The following is a 13,037-nucleotide window of genomic DNA, read 5'->3' as shown; positions in this document are numbered from 1 at the left end:
GGGCTTTATGTGATAATAGAGTAAAGCATTTTCTTGAATTTTCTAAGATGCCTTCTACTTTCCAAAGTCTTCCTCCTATCACTAATAATTGAATGGCTTTAACAAAGAACAGAATTCTCATTTCACAATTAACATGCAATCAAAGAGATACAGTAATTTTTTTAGATCATACCAATAAATAGATTACTACTAACAAATCCTATTTCCAAAGTTGACCATGATAGGAACGAGAAACTTAACAGAGAAGTACATTATGTTTTACTTAAAATATTAATTATTTTTCTCTAAAAATGTATCTGATTAGGTGAGAGAAAAATGATGGGATAATTAACAACAATGAGTCAATCTCTACTGAGTTTTTGGTCAATACCAGGGATTGTTCTAAGCACTATTAGCCATTTATTCATTTAATCTCAAAATAACTCAAAACACGGGTATTTTTATTATCCCCATTTTGCAGATGAGTAAACTGAGGAAAGAAGAGTTAACCAGTCTGGAGCAGCAAGGTACTTGCTGCCTTGAAGAAAGTAAAAATAATACCTTTACTCCTGAGAGTAACACTGTTGTCAGCAGAGTCAATGTAGTTTTTAGTATTTTGAAATAACATATTTCCAAATGCACATGTTGTTGTAGAGCTATGTTAAATTCTCTAGGATTCACAGGTAAATCAATGATGATTGAGGAACTCATGTCACTTTGCTAATCCTGATGTAATCCTTTCAATCATGGGCCTTACTTCCAAAATAGCATAACGACTAGATATGGAAGGGAAGATTATTGGAGAAAAGGACAAAAAGGTGCATAGAAGAGGTCAGAGCTATTCATTATTGCAACCACAGAACTTTCTGGGATCCATGCTTCTGTGTACAATGAACTCTAATTTCTTGTATGCTAATTTCCCGTAGATTTTTAAAGTTTCTGAGCACATCACACTCATTTGTGTATGAAGAAAGAAAAAAACATACCCCAAATAAACGTGACAATTAAAATTTTGTAGTAACATTTAGAGGAAACAGATTTGTTATGTTAAATATTAGGTACAGAAGCAAAGAAGTTTTAAAAAGCAAGACTAACAAGCAGTTCATAATGGCTAGAAAACTGGAACTAGGTGCTGGAGAACTCTGCAGGAAACAGATCCTAAAGGTTTACATGTCGTGAGAGGGTATTACTTTATTTGCGTGTGTGTGCATGTGTAGGTATGTGTCATGGTCGAGAAGGAGCCAGCATAGGATTTTAAAGAAAGTGCTGCCATATTTTGATTTCAGTAAGTTCACTCCAGCCTTGGTATGAAGAAGAGATTAAAAGAGATGAAGCATGGAGTTGGGTAAAGGGTTCACCCTAATAAGCGATGATGGGGTGTTTTCAAGGAATTTTGGGTGAGCAGAGAGTTACATAATCTGTTGAATATTGGACATGGACATCTTTAGGAGAAGGCTAATAATTTAGAGCAAGGGAAGAACAAGCTTATGAATGAGACTGAGGGAAGGAAAGAGGTCACAATGGTAGGGGAGAATCAGGAGAGAATAACTCCAGGCTGAGTAAGCAAGTGGTTTGGATTTCAACTTTCACGTAGGAATAATTGATGATGCCCTGTGGGCCCACATGACATAGGAATTGAGCTGAGATCCCTATAAGACATGGGACTCTAGAAATCTCCATCCTTAGAGGAAAAGTAGATTAAGAAAAGAAAAAAGTCTCTCATATCAGTGCAGGGAAATGACAGTTACTAGTGTCTCTGAGCCTTGTCTCCGGTGAGAAAGTAGTCTCCTCTGAGAATCCTAAAGCTTGGACCTACTCCCATTTGTATTGTTACTTTGAATTAAACTACAAATGTGGTCTAAGAAGTATCAAAAATAGGACATAACAGAAGAAGTGGTTTTCAGCCATCAATAACCCTAGAATAACTACCAAAAGCAAAAAATATCTTGGGAGGGATGTACTTTCAACCCCAGAAGCAAAAGAAGGCCACGTGACTGCAGATGAAGATGAGTTGAAGTTTATGATCCAAAAGGTACACACACACAACACTAACACGCACACACACAGAAGAAACCATGTATCATGAGAAAGGATCCTGTTGACTTTTCAGGAAGACTGTAGACCCTCAGAATTTGTCATGCTATAACTATGAAATAGAGACTTTGAAAGTGGATAGTGAAAATAATCAAGTAAAAAAAGGAGGAAATTTGAAGGGAAAAAACTCAATAAATACTAGGAAATTTTGAAAAAAAATTTATTATTTCTAAAAATCAAAAAACACAGTCATTGACACTAAAACAAAGTTAAAACATCAGCCAGACAGGTAAACAACAAAATCAGCAAAGTTGAGAGGACTAGTGAACTAGAAGAAAGATCTGAGGAAACTGCCCTGATGTCACACAAGAGAATATATAGATGGAAAATATGAAGAAAGATTAGAAACACGGAAACTAGAATGTGAGGGTCCAACACACACCTGTGAAAACATTCTAAAAAGAAAAATAGAATGTAGGAGAGGCAGTATTTGAGAAAAATAATAGCTGAGAGTTTGTCAGACTTGATAAAAGCCACAAATACTCAGATTTAGAAAGGGTAAGACATGAATGTAAACAGCAGGTGGGGAGCTAGTCCTTTGAGAGGCTTGGCCATAAGAAAGAAAAGCTAGATGAAAAATGCTGCTATTGAAAGACTTTCTTAAAGGTATATGAGATGCATGTTTTCCTACCTCAGGCAAAAAGCCCGTTTGAGGAAGAGGTGGAAGATAGAGACGAAAATAGACTAATGACCATGTGAGATTATAGACCCTCAGAATTTGCCACTGAGTAAATGGTGTAATGCAAAAAGAAAAAATAAAGGACAGAGGACAGGCTCCTCAGCTGGTGGTCGTCAGTGCAGGAATTATAATGGAATCCAGTTTTTTTTCTTTCTCACTGACTATACTGTTAGTTGATCACAGATTTTAAAGTGTGATAAATCTTGACCCCATTCCTGATTCAGCCACATGTTAGAAATGTGGCTTTTTGCAAGTGAATTAACCTCTTAGCCTCATTTTTTTTTTCTGGAAAAAAAAGGCTATGTAAGGATTTGAGAAATTTGGGTAAAGAACAGAAAAATCTGTACATGGTAAGTTCTCAATTAATAGTAGCAATTGTGTACTTCTACCATTAGTATCTAGTACAATGCTATAGTAAACTTTTTTATTGTTCATTCTAAGTCTCCAGTGAGTCTCTGTTTATCCCATACCATATTAAAAAGCAGAGGCAAAGAGGATTACCAATCCATTCTACTCCTCTAATACCCTAACCCTCCAGGTGTTATTCAAAGATTCCAAGCTTTTGAGATGTTCTATAACATCATTTCCCCCCAGTTCTCCTTATCTCTGTTTCTAAACTATATATATATATGTATAACTAAAATATATATATGAAATTATATCCATAGTGTTCATAGCTATTATTTTACACTTAAAAGTCTGTGGCACTTAGAGGACTGGGACGGGGAGGGTGGGGGGGACTCGAGGGAGGGTGGGGGGGAGTCAAGAGAGGGAGGGAATATGGGGATATGTGTATAAAAACAGATGATTGAACTTGGTGTACCCCCCCAAAAATAATAAATAAATAAATAAATTAAATTAAAAAAAAAAAGTCTGTGGCAAATTCATTTGCAAAAATCTTAACGTAGATGAAATCCTATTAAAAAAAATGGCACTGGGACTTCCCTGGCAGTCCAGTGGTTGACTCTGTACTTCCATTGCAGGGGGCGTGGGTTCAATCCCAGGTCTAGGAACTAAGATCCCACATGCCTTGCGATGTGGCCCCCCAAAAAAGAATGGCACCTATTTGGGTGTGTGGTGGGATGGCTTATGACAACAGTTTTGACAGATAGCTGTTCATACATAGCGTAACATCCCAGTCCAGTTTCTAGAATGAAAATGGTAGCAACCAAATATTTATCTTCCCTGTTTTCTATGCAGAGAACCCTACACATAGCTCCGAAAGGCAGTGTACCCAAATTCACACAGCAAGAGGGCAGCAGGACTGCAATTAGAAAGCCCTCTTTCTACACCCTGTTTGTGAACATCATCTTTGTATGGGTAGTTTCCTTACTCCTCTCAGCTTCATAAGAAAGAGGAAAAATCCATCTTACCCACAGTGTCTAGAACAATGATTGACACATAGTGATGACAGTGAGCTCAAGCTAAGTTTAACAGTGAATGATGGACAGACAGAGGTCACAGACAAAACAGGAATCAGAAGCAGGATTTGTGAACTTCATGCTATGAAGACAATTAGCCTAAATATTAAAACAATAATCCAGTTATTTGGGAAGAGGAGTGAGATTCTTATTCTATAAATCAGCTGCTTATATGGATCTAATATCTCAGTCACTCATCTCTGACTTTTTGCCATCCTTTGGCTAAACTTGCTTGCAATCTTAATTCTGAGGTTTAGAACATCGTTACTTGAGAAACTTTACTTTCTTCAAAGCAAGAATAAAGTTGAATGCTAACTGGATGTACTACACAATCTTATAATTTGTCATTGTTTGTTTCTTTAACAACCTTTTGACTTGCCTCTACATTTTTACCATCTTCTCTTGATAGTAACAGAGACTTACATAAAATTCCTTTGTTCCATTGTTTGCCATTTCGAGTTCCATTGTTTTGCTATTATCTTAAAAGAGGTACGTGATCTCTAAAGACTTGCAATGATAATGTTTTGACATTGTAATTTAACATGGCAATGTGGTCTCAATAATCTTTCAGTGACATTGTTTTACCATTGTCTTGACATTGTAAAATGGTCTCTCTAGACTTACGTTTTGCTTTCGCCTTGACATTGTAATATGGTCTCTATAGATTTGCATTGAAATTTGTTTTGTCATTGTCTTGATATCATAATGTCCTCTCCACGGACTTCTTTTCACACATATAATCCTCTCCAAAGACTTGAATATCAGCCCCATTACAAGAGCAATGTGCACTGTTAACTTCCCATTCAGATGAACTGGGAATGATCTTTCATGGTTTCTACTTAGCAGTAAGTATCACATCTCATCAATAACTATTTGCAAACTCTTTTATCTAAACTCTTGCCCAATTTCATTCCTGATGCAGGGTTTTTACCAAGAAGCAAAGTGGACAAATTCCCATTAGGTAAAATCTGCCTGCACATTTTTCATTTTTAATATTAAATTCACTCACTTCAAAAGCATTAAAATGGAGCAGATCATGAGGGAGTTTGCCACTCTCTAACCCCTAATGGAGAACTATTTCATAGAGTAGGCCCAACTTATACAATAGCGCAGCAGACTACATTAGAAAGAGAAAATCCCGATACTTTCCTTATTCATGAAATACCTTGGTGAATGCTGTTCCCCTTATTAATGTCATCACTTTTAATGCTTACTGCTTCAGACAATGCACTGCATATATCATCTTTCCCCATTACTGTGTACCCTAAAAACACTACGGGTGTTTAATATCCACATTTTCATCCACTCTTCTACATGCATGCCTCAGTTGAATCATGTTTTCTTAGTCACAAAATACAAGTTTAAACAATAGCAAGCTCATTTAGTGTTATCATGAATTTTCCCCAGAAAAATGGAATCTTTTCATTTGAACCCCATGGGGGGAACTAAGGATCTGAGTAGGTTTCTGATAGTTAGACTGTTCCTAGAATGCAGCCCTTGCTGACTGAATGCTCATCTCTACTATCGCTGGACCATTAGGAGCACATTTATAACATTTAGTGAGTTCCCGCATTGTACCAAGCACTTTCTGTGCATAACCTAGACTCTACAAACCCATAAACTCCATAAATTCCTGTTATCGCCTCCCCCTGTGGGGGCTTAGAGAGCCTAGGTCACTTTCTAAGGTAACACAGATGTTACTTGCTAGCAGTGGGGTATAAACCCAGTTCCTTTGGACGCCTGACAAGAGGCTCTTAATTCAAAGAGAATTTAAAGGGGCAGAATCATATCTGAACTGCCTTAACTTCTAACTGATGTGCATTGTTCTTTCAGCTATGAACACTAAAGCACAGTGATGTTAGCAGTGCATGTGACTTTGGCACCAAGAGAAAGCACAGAGATTTTCCTATCACATGACAGTTACTGCGGATCTCTCAAAATAGCACTTAGGCTCATCACTAGCTCAAAATTGCAATCATTGTTAGACCTGCCTCTAGAACTAGTTATTTAATATCTTAAAGTATGTATATTACTATATTATAATTTGTTTTTTCTAATGTTTTGATAATTGCGCTTCAGTATAACTGGTTTCCCATGATTTCCTTCTGTGAATTTTGCCATGTGCACCCACCACCTGTATTTTTACTTACATAATGCTTTCTTTAAAATAATCGATAAATGTTTTACTGTTTAGTAAGGAAATTTTCTCTTTCTCCTGTTATAATAACTAATTACATTTTGAAAACATAAAAATAAATATACGACTTAATCATTGTATATTTATTTTAATGTTTTCAAAAATATAATGATTACAATGATTAAAATAAATATGCAATGATTAGGATTTTAATAAGAAGAATCTTTGGCACCAGGGTATAGTTTTGAATTTTGAAAAATTCTAAACTAAGGCATAAAATACCAGGTCTGGCACTATCTTGGCAAAAGCAGTCTGCTTTGCTAAAAGATCAGTAATCACTGAGGGATCAAGAGGTTTCTCTAAGGGCTGTTCTGTAAATGCAAAGCTGCTTCGCACAGAGCTCATGGCAGCTCTTGCTGTAGGGATAGGCTGCATGAGGCAATTTCTGTACGAGGTGGAAAGAACCTGGCTTTGGAGTCACATTATAGTATAGATTCTTCTCAGCTACCTTCTAGCTGGGCAGTCTTAGCTAAATCACTCAAGCCTAGCTGATTTACTCCATCTACCCCACATTCCAGTAAAGAGTAGAGCCCTTAAGACTCCAGTGAAAAACCTAAAAGTAATAAAGCAATTCAGTAAAGTTACAGATACAAAACAATATACAAAAAACAGTTGTGTTTCTATACACTAACAATGAACTCTCTGAAAAAGAAATTGAGAAAGTCCCATTTATTGTAGCATCAAAACAATAAAATGTTTAAGAATAAAATTAGCTAAGGAGATGAAAGATCTGAACTTTGAAAACTATAACACGATGATAAAATTAAAGACATAAAGAAATGGAAATATATCCTGTTTTCATTTATTGGAGGAATTAATATTACTAAAATGTCCATACTGCCCAAAGCTATCTAAGATTCAGTAAAATCCCTATCAAAATTCCGATGGCATTTTTCATGGAAATAGAAAAAACAGTCCTAAAATTAGTATGGAATTACAGAAGACCTTGAGTAGCCAAAGACATTCTGAAAAAAAAAGAACAAAGCTGGAGGCATCACACTTCCTGATTTCAAACTATACTACAAAGATATAATCAAAACAATATAGTAATGGCATAAAAATGACATAGACCAGTGAAGCAGAATCGAGAGCCCAGAAATAAACATACATATACACAGTCAACTAATATTTGATTCGACAAGGGAGCCAAGAATACACACTGAGGAAAGGATAGCCTTTTCAATAAATGGTGCTGGGAAAACTGGATATTCACATGCAAAAGAATGAAATTGGTCCCCTATCTTATACTATACACGAAAATTAACTCAAAATGAATTAAAATCAAACATAGGACCTACAACTGTGTACTCCAGGAACAGCTCTTTAACATTGGTCTTGGCAATGACTTTTTGCATATGAACAAAAGCACAGGCAACAAAAGCAAAAGTAAACAAGTGGAACTACATAAAACAAAAAAACTTCTGCACAGCAAAGGAAACCATCAACAAAATTAAAAGGCAACCTTACAGAATGTGAGAAAATATTTGCAAACCATATATCTGGTAAGTGGTTAACATCTAAAATATATAAAGAACTCATGCAACGCAATAGCGTAAAAAACAAACAAACAAATAATCCCATTTAAAAATGAGCAGGGAATTCCCTGGCAGTCTAGTGGTTTCTGTGCTTTCACTGCTGAGGGCCTGGGTTCAATCCCTGGTAGGGGAACTAAGATCCTGCAAGCCACACGGCATGGCCAAAAAAATAAAATAAAATAAAGGACTCTAAATAAATAAATAAATAGGCAAAGGACCTGAACAGACATTTTCCCAAAGATAATGTACAAATGGCCAAGTGGTATATGAAAGGTTCTCAACAACACAAATTATCAGGGAAATACAGATCAAAACCACAAAGAGATATCATCTCACACATGTTATGGCTATTAACAAAAAGAGAAGAGATAAGTATTGGCAAGAATGTGGCGAAAAGGGAACCCTTGTGCACTGCTGGTGGGAATATAAATTAGAATAGCTACCATGGAAAACATTATGAAGGTTCCTCAAAAAATTAAAAATAGAACTACTATATTAGCCAGCAATCCCACTTCTGGGTATATATTCAAAAGACTTGAAATCAGGATCTCAAAAAGAAATCTGCATCCCATGTTCACTGCAGCACTATTCACAATAGCCAAGATATGAAAAAAAAAACTATGTCTGTTGATGGATTAATGGGTAAAGAAAATGTGGTATATAATGGAATACTACTCAGCCATAAAAAAAAGAAAATCCTGCTATTTGCAACAACATGGATAAACCTAAAGAGCATTATGCTAAGTGAAAATAAGCCTGACAGTAAAAAAACAAATACTGTATGGTGTCACTTATATGTGGAATCTAAGAGTCAAACTCATAGAAACAGAGACTAGTATTATGGTTGCCAAATGTTGGGGGAACAGAGTGGATGGGGAGATGTTGGTAAAAGGGTACAGAATTTCAGTTATAAGATAAATAATATCTGAGGATCTATTTTTCAATATGCTAATTATAGTTAATAATATTGTATTATATACTTGACATTTGCTAGAGAGTAAATCTTAAGTGTTCTCACCACACACAAAAATGTTACTATGTGAGGTGATGTATGTGTTAATTAACTTGATTGTGGTAATGATTTTTCAGTACATACATAAAACAAATCATCACATTGTACACCTTAAATATATACCATTTTATTTGTCAATTATACCCCAATAAATCTGGGGAGAAAAAGAGTAAATGGGATGCTGTTCAAGATGCCTGATCCTGATTAAGTGTTCACAGAATGCTTGTTCTCTTCCCTACTCCCACTCCCCACCACTCCTTCTCTTGGTTATGAGGATAAGGAGAAGACTGCAAGCTGAACAGAAAGACAAATGATTTCAGTGATGTGGTATCACAGTACTGTGTCTGACAAGACTTTGAGTGGAGTCTAGGGTAGTAGAAAATGTACCTGATTCACAAAATCTGGATTCCTATTGTCCACACATTTCCAGGTGATTTTGGACCAGTGAACCTCCCCAAATATCAAATTTTCTTATCTCTACATTAGAGTGATGTATGACGTACATCACTGGTTTGTAGCAATAATTACATGAAAGACTTGCAAGAGTACTTTGTCTACAACATACAGGAAAAGCTTACAGTTATCTCTCTGGCTTCTGAACTTATTTGTAAATTTCCTGGATGACTCAGTTATCATTATGAGCATCCATTATTTTACTAGGTGATAGGGCAAATTGTTTCTAGAATTTCTGTTCCTTTCCTACAATATTGGACTACAATACTGTCCCACCTGCTCTATGTTTATTTCTTAATTTACGTAGTCAAAAAATGTATTATTGGTCACATACAATATGTCAAACCACAGTGGTAACAATGGCTAATAGGAAAACCTAACATTTAAATAGGACTCAGGATGTGTCAGACACTATTAAAAGCATTTATGTAAGATATATGTATGTTTAATCCTTGTATCAATTCTATGATCTCTAATTCACAGATGAGGAAACTAAAACACAGAGAAGTTAAGTAACTTGCCCAGGGTCACACAGCTAGTACCTGGCAGAGCTAGAAATCTTCTGATGTAGTCTAACTCCAGAACCTGTTCTAGTTACTACATTATACCCCTTTTCAAGACAACAAGTTGGACATCATATCTTTCTTCATGGAGCTTCGTGTAATAAGTACCTCCCAACAATACTAAGGAAATAGAGCTTTGCAGTTTCCTGAGCATTTTCACAATAGTGTTTCATTCAATTTCTTCAGTGGCCCTGGAGACAGATAGAGATGATATTACCATCTTCCTGATATAGATAAGCAAAATGGTGGTGACCAGGTGGTGACCATTTCAAAATGCTGAAAAATATATCAAAAATTGATAAGCAAAGACCTCAACTTGAAATTTTAACAGAAATAAGACATCTTTTCATGGATGTTCTCTTCTCCTATAACACTATGCAGGGTTATTATGAAGATCAAATAACACAATAGATGAGGAAATACTGTGTAAATTACAAAGAATTATATATTACTATCTATTTCTTAAGATAGCAGCAGCAACAGTAGTAGTACTAGTAGTAGTAGTACTACTACTACTAGTAGTAGTAGTAGTACTAGTTGTAGTGGTTGTAGTAGTAGCAGTATTTTCAATGCCCACAGAAATCTGAATCTCCATGCAGGGTTAGTCTAATTTAATCTAGAGCCATCATCTTTATAAAAACCTCAAACCCCAAAGATCATCTTGGCATTAAACCTACAGACAACTATGCAAATAGAACTATATGCTAACATAACTGTTGTAGGATATTTCAAATCCAACCATGAAGCCAATCTACTGTGAGGAGTGATTCAGCTGCAAACCTCTGAGCTTAGTATCATTATCTTCAAAATAGCTGATGGAAGTAACAACAACAAAAATAGTCCTCTTCAACTCACCTATTGTCTTTGTGGTTTGTCCCTCCACCCCCTTACCTCCTGTGCCCGTATCCTGTTTCTCATACTCTCTTTATACTCTCTCTACCACAGGCATGTGTTCAATACTCACTTTATGAATGTCATTTGTCAGCATGCATTTGGTTATAAAGGAAATCTAATTTTTCTTGGGACTAATCAGAGAATTGGATTAATATTCTTTACCTAACACACTATGTCCTACATTGCAGTATTGCTAATTGGAGAAATCTTGATTCCACAGAAGTTCAAGATGTTTTTAATATGTATGGTCAAGACCAGAAACATTGTCAAGACTGCACAAAGCTTCTTTTATAGCAGAAATTCTCTTTCATTCAAACTTGTATAGTTGCATTCATTGACTTCATCCATTTTTTGAAGTAGAAAGAGCTTAGATTTTGGAGTCTGATAAGTCTAAAGTCTGAGTCTCGATGTACTCATTGGTAAAGTGAAAGTAATACCATCTACTTCACAGGGTTGTTCAGAAGAGAACTGAAATGATGAAAAGGAATACCTTTGCACAGTGCCCAACATATAGTAGATGCTCAGTCATCATTCATTTCTCCCTGTACTCTCCTTCTGCCCTGTTTTGCCTACATTTGAAACCCATACTCAAAGATTCAGAATTTATCACCTCATGATTAGTGGACCTTGTCAGATAGGAGCCTTGGTTTAGTATTTTGTGGTAACTATAATAACAACAACGATCACTTATGGGGGACTTCTCTGGCAGTCCAGTGGTTAAGACCCCCTGCTTCCAATGCAACGGCAGCAGGTTTGATCCCTGGTCAGGGAACTAGGATCCCACATGCTGGAGATTTGAAGAGAATGGCAGCCTGGAGAGGGCATGGAAGCTCCGAGCCCTCTCGCCATATTCTGTCCTCTGCATCTCTCCCATCTGGCTGTTCCTGAGTTTTATCTTTTGTAATGAGCCAGTGAAATAATGGTGGAGTAGGAGGACATGGAGTTCGCATCTCCTCACAGGCCCCAGGGAATATTAATTGGTGTGAGCACTCCTGGAGGTCCTCATCTCGGCACCAAGATCTGGATACACCAACTGCCTGCAGAATCCAGTGCTGGAAGCCTCAGGCCAAACAACCAGCAAGACAAGAACACAGCCTCACCCATCAACAAAAATGAGATGACAGAGAAATATGTTACATACAAAGGAGCAAGGTAAAAACCTAAAAAAACAAACATATAAAGAGGAAATAGGCAATCTACCTGAAAAAGAATTCAGAGTGATGATAGTAAAGATGATCTAAAATCTTGGAAATAGGATAGAGGCACAGATCAAGAAAATACAAGAAATAACAAGGACCTAGAAGAACTAAAGAACAAACAGTGATGAACAACACAATAACTGAAATGAAACATACACTAGAAGGAATCAATAGCAGAAAAACTGAGGCATAAGAACGGATAAGTGTGTTAGAAGATAGAATGGTGGAAATAACTGCCCAGGAGCAGAATAAAGAAAAATGATGAAAAGAAAGGAGGAAAGTCTCGGAGACCTCCGGGACAATATTAAGTGCACCAACTTTCGAATTATAGGGGTCCAAGAAGAAGATAAAGAGAAAGTTCTGAAAAAATATTTGAAGAGATTATAGTCAAAAACTTTCCTAACATGGGAAAGGAAATGGCCACCCAAGTCCAGGAAGCACAGAGAGTCCCATACAGACTAAACCCAAGGAGAAACATGCCAAGACACATATCAATCAAACTAACAAAAATTAAATTCAAAGAAAAAATATTAAAAGCAGCAAGGGAAAAGCAACAAATAACATACAAGGGAATCTCCATAAGGTTATCAGCTGATTTTTCAGCAGAAACTCTGCAGGCCAGAAGAGAGTGACAGGATATATTTAAAGTGATGAAAAGGAAGAATCTACAACCAAGATTACTCTACCCAGCAAGGATATTATTCAGATTAGATGGAAAAATCAAAAGTTTTACAGACATACAAAAGCTATGAGAATTAGCACCACCAAACCTACTTTACAACAAATGCTAAAGAAACTTCTCTAGGCAAGAAGAACAAGGGAAGAAAAAGACCTTCAAAAACAAACCCAAAACAATTAAGAAAATGGTAATAGGAACATACATATTGATAATTACCTTAAATGTAAGTGAATTAAATGCTCCAACCAAGAGACACAGACTGGCTGAATGGATACAAAAACAAGACCTGTATATATTCTGTCTACAGGAGACTCACTTCAGACCTAGAGAAT

This window comes from Hippopotamus amphibius, chromosome 2 (assembly GCF_030028045.1).
Source record: "Hippopotamus amphibius kiboko isolate mHipAmp2 chromosome 2, mHipAmp2.hap2, whole genome shotgun sequence".
Taxonomy (NCBI): Eukaryota; Metazoa; Chordata; class Mammalia; order Artiodactyla; family Hippopotamidae; genus Hippopotamus; species Hippopotamus amphibius.
The sequence above is the reverse complement of the archived record's forward strand: the minus strand, read 5'-3'. Positions refer to the sequence as shown.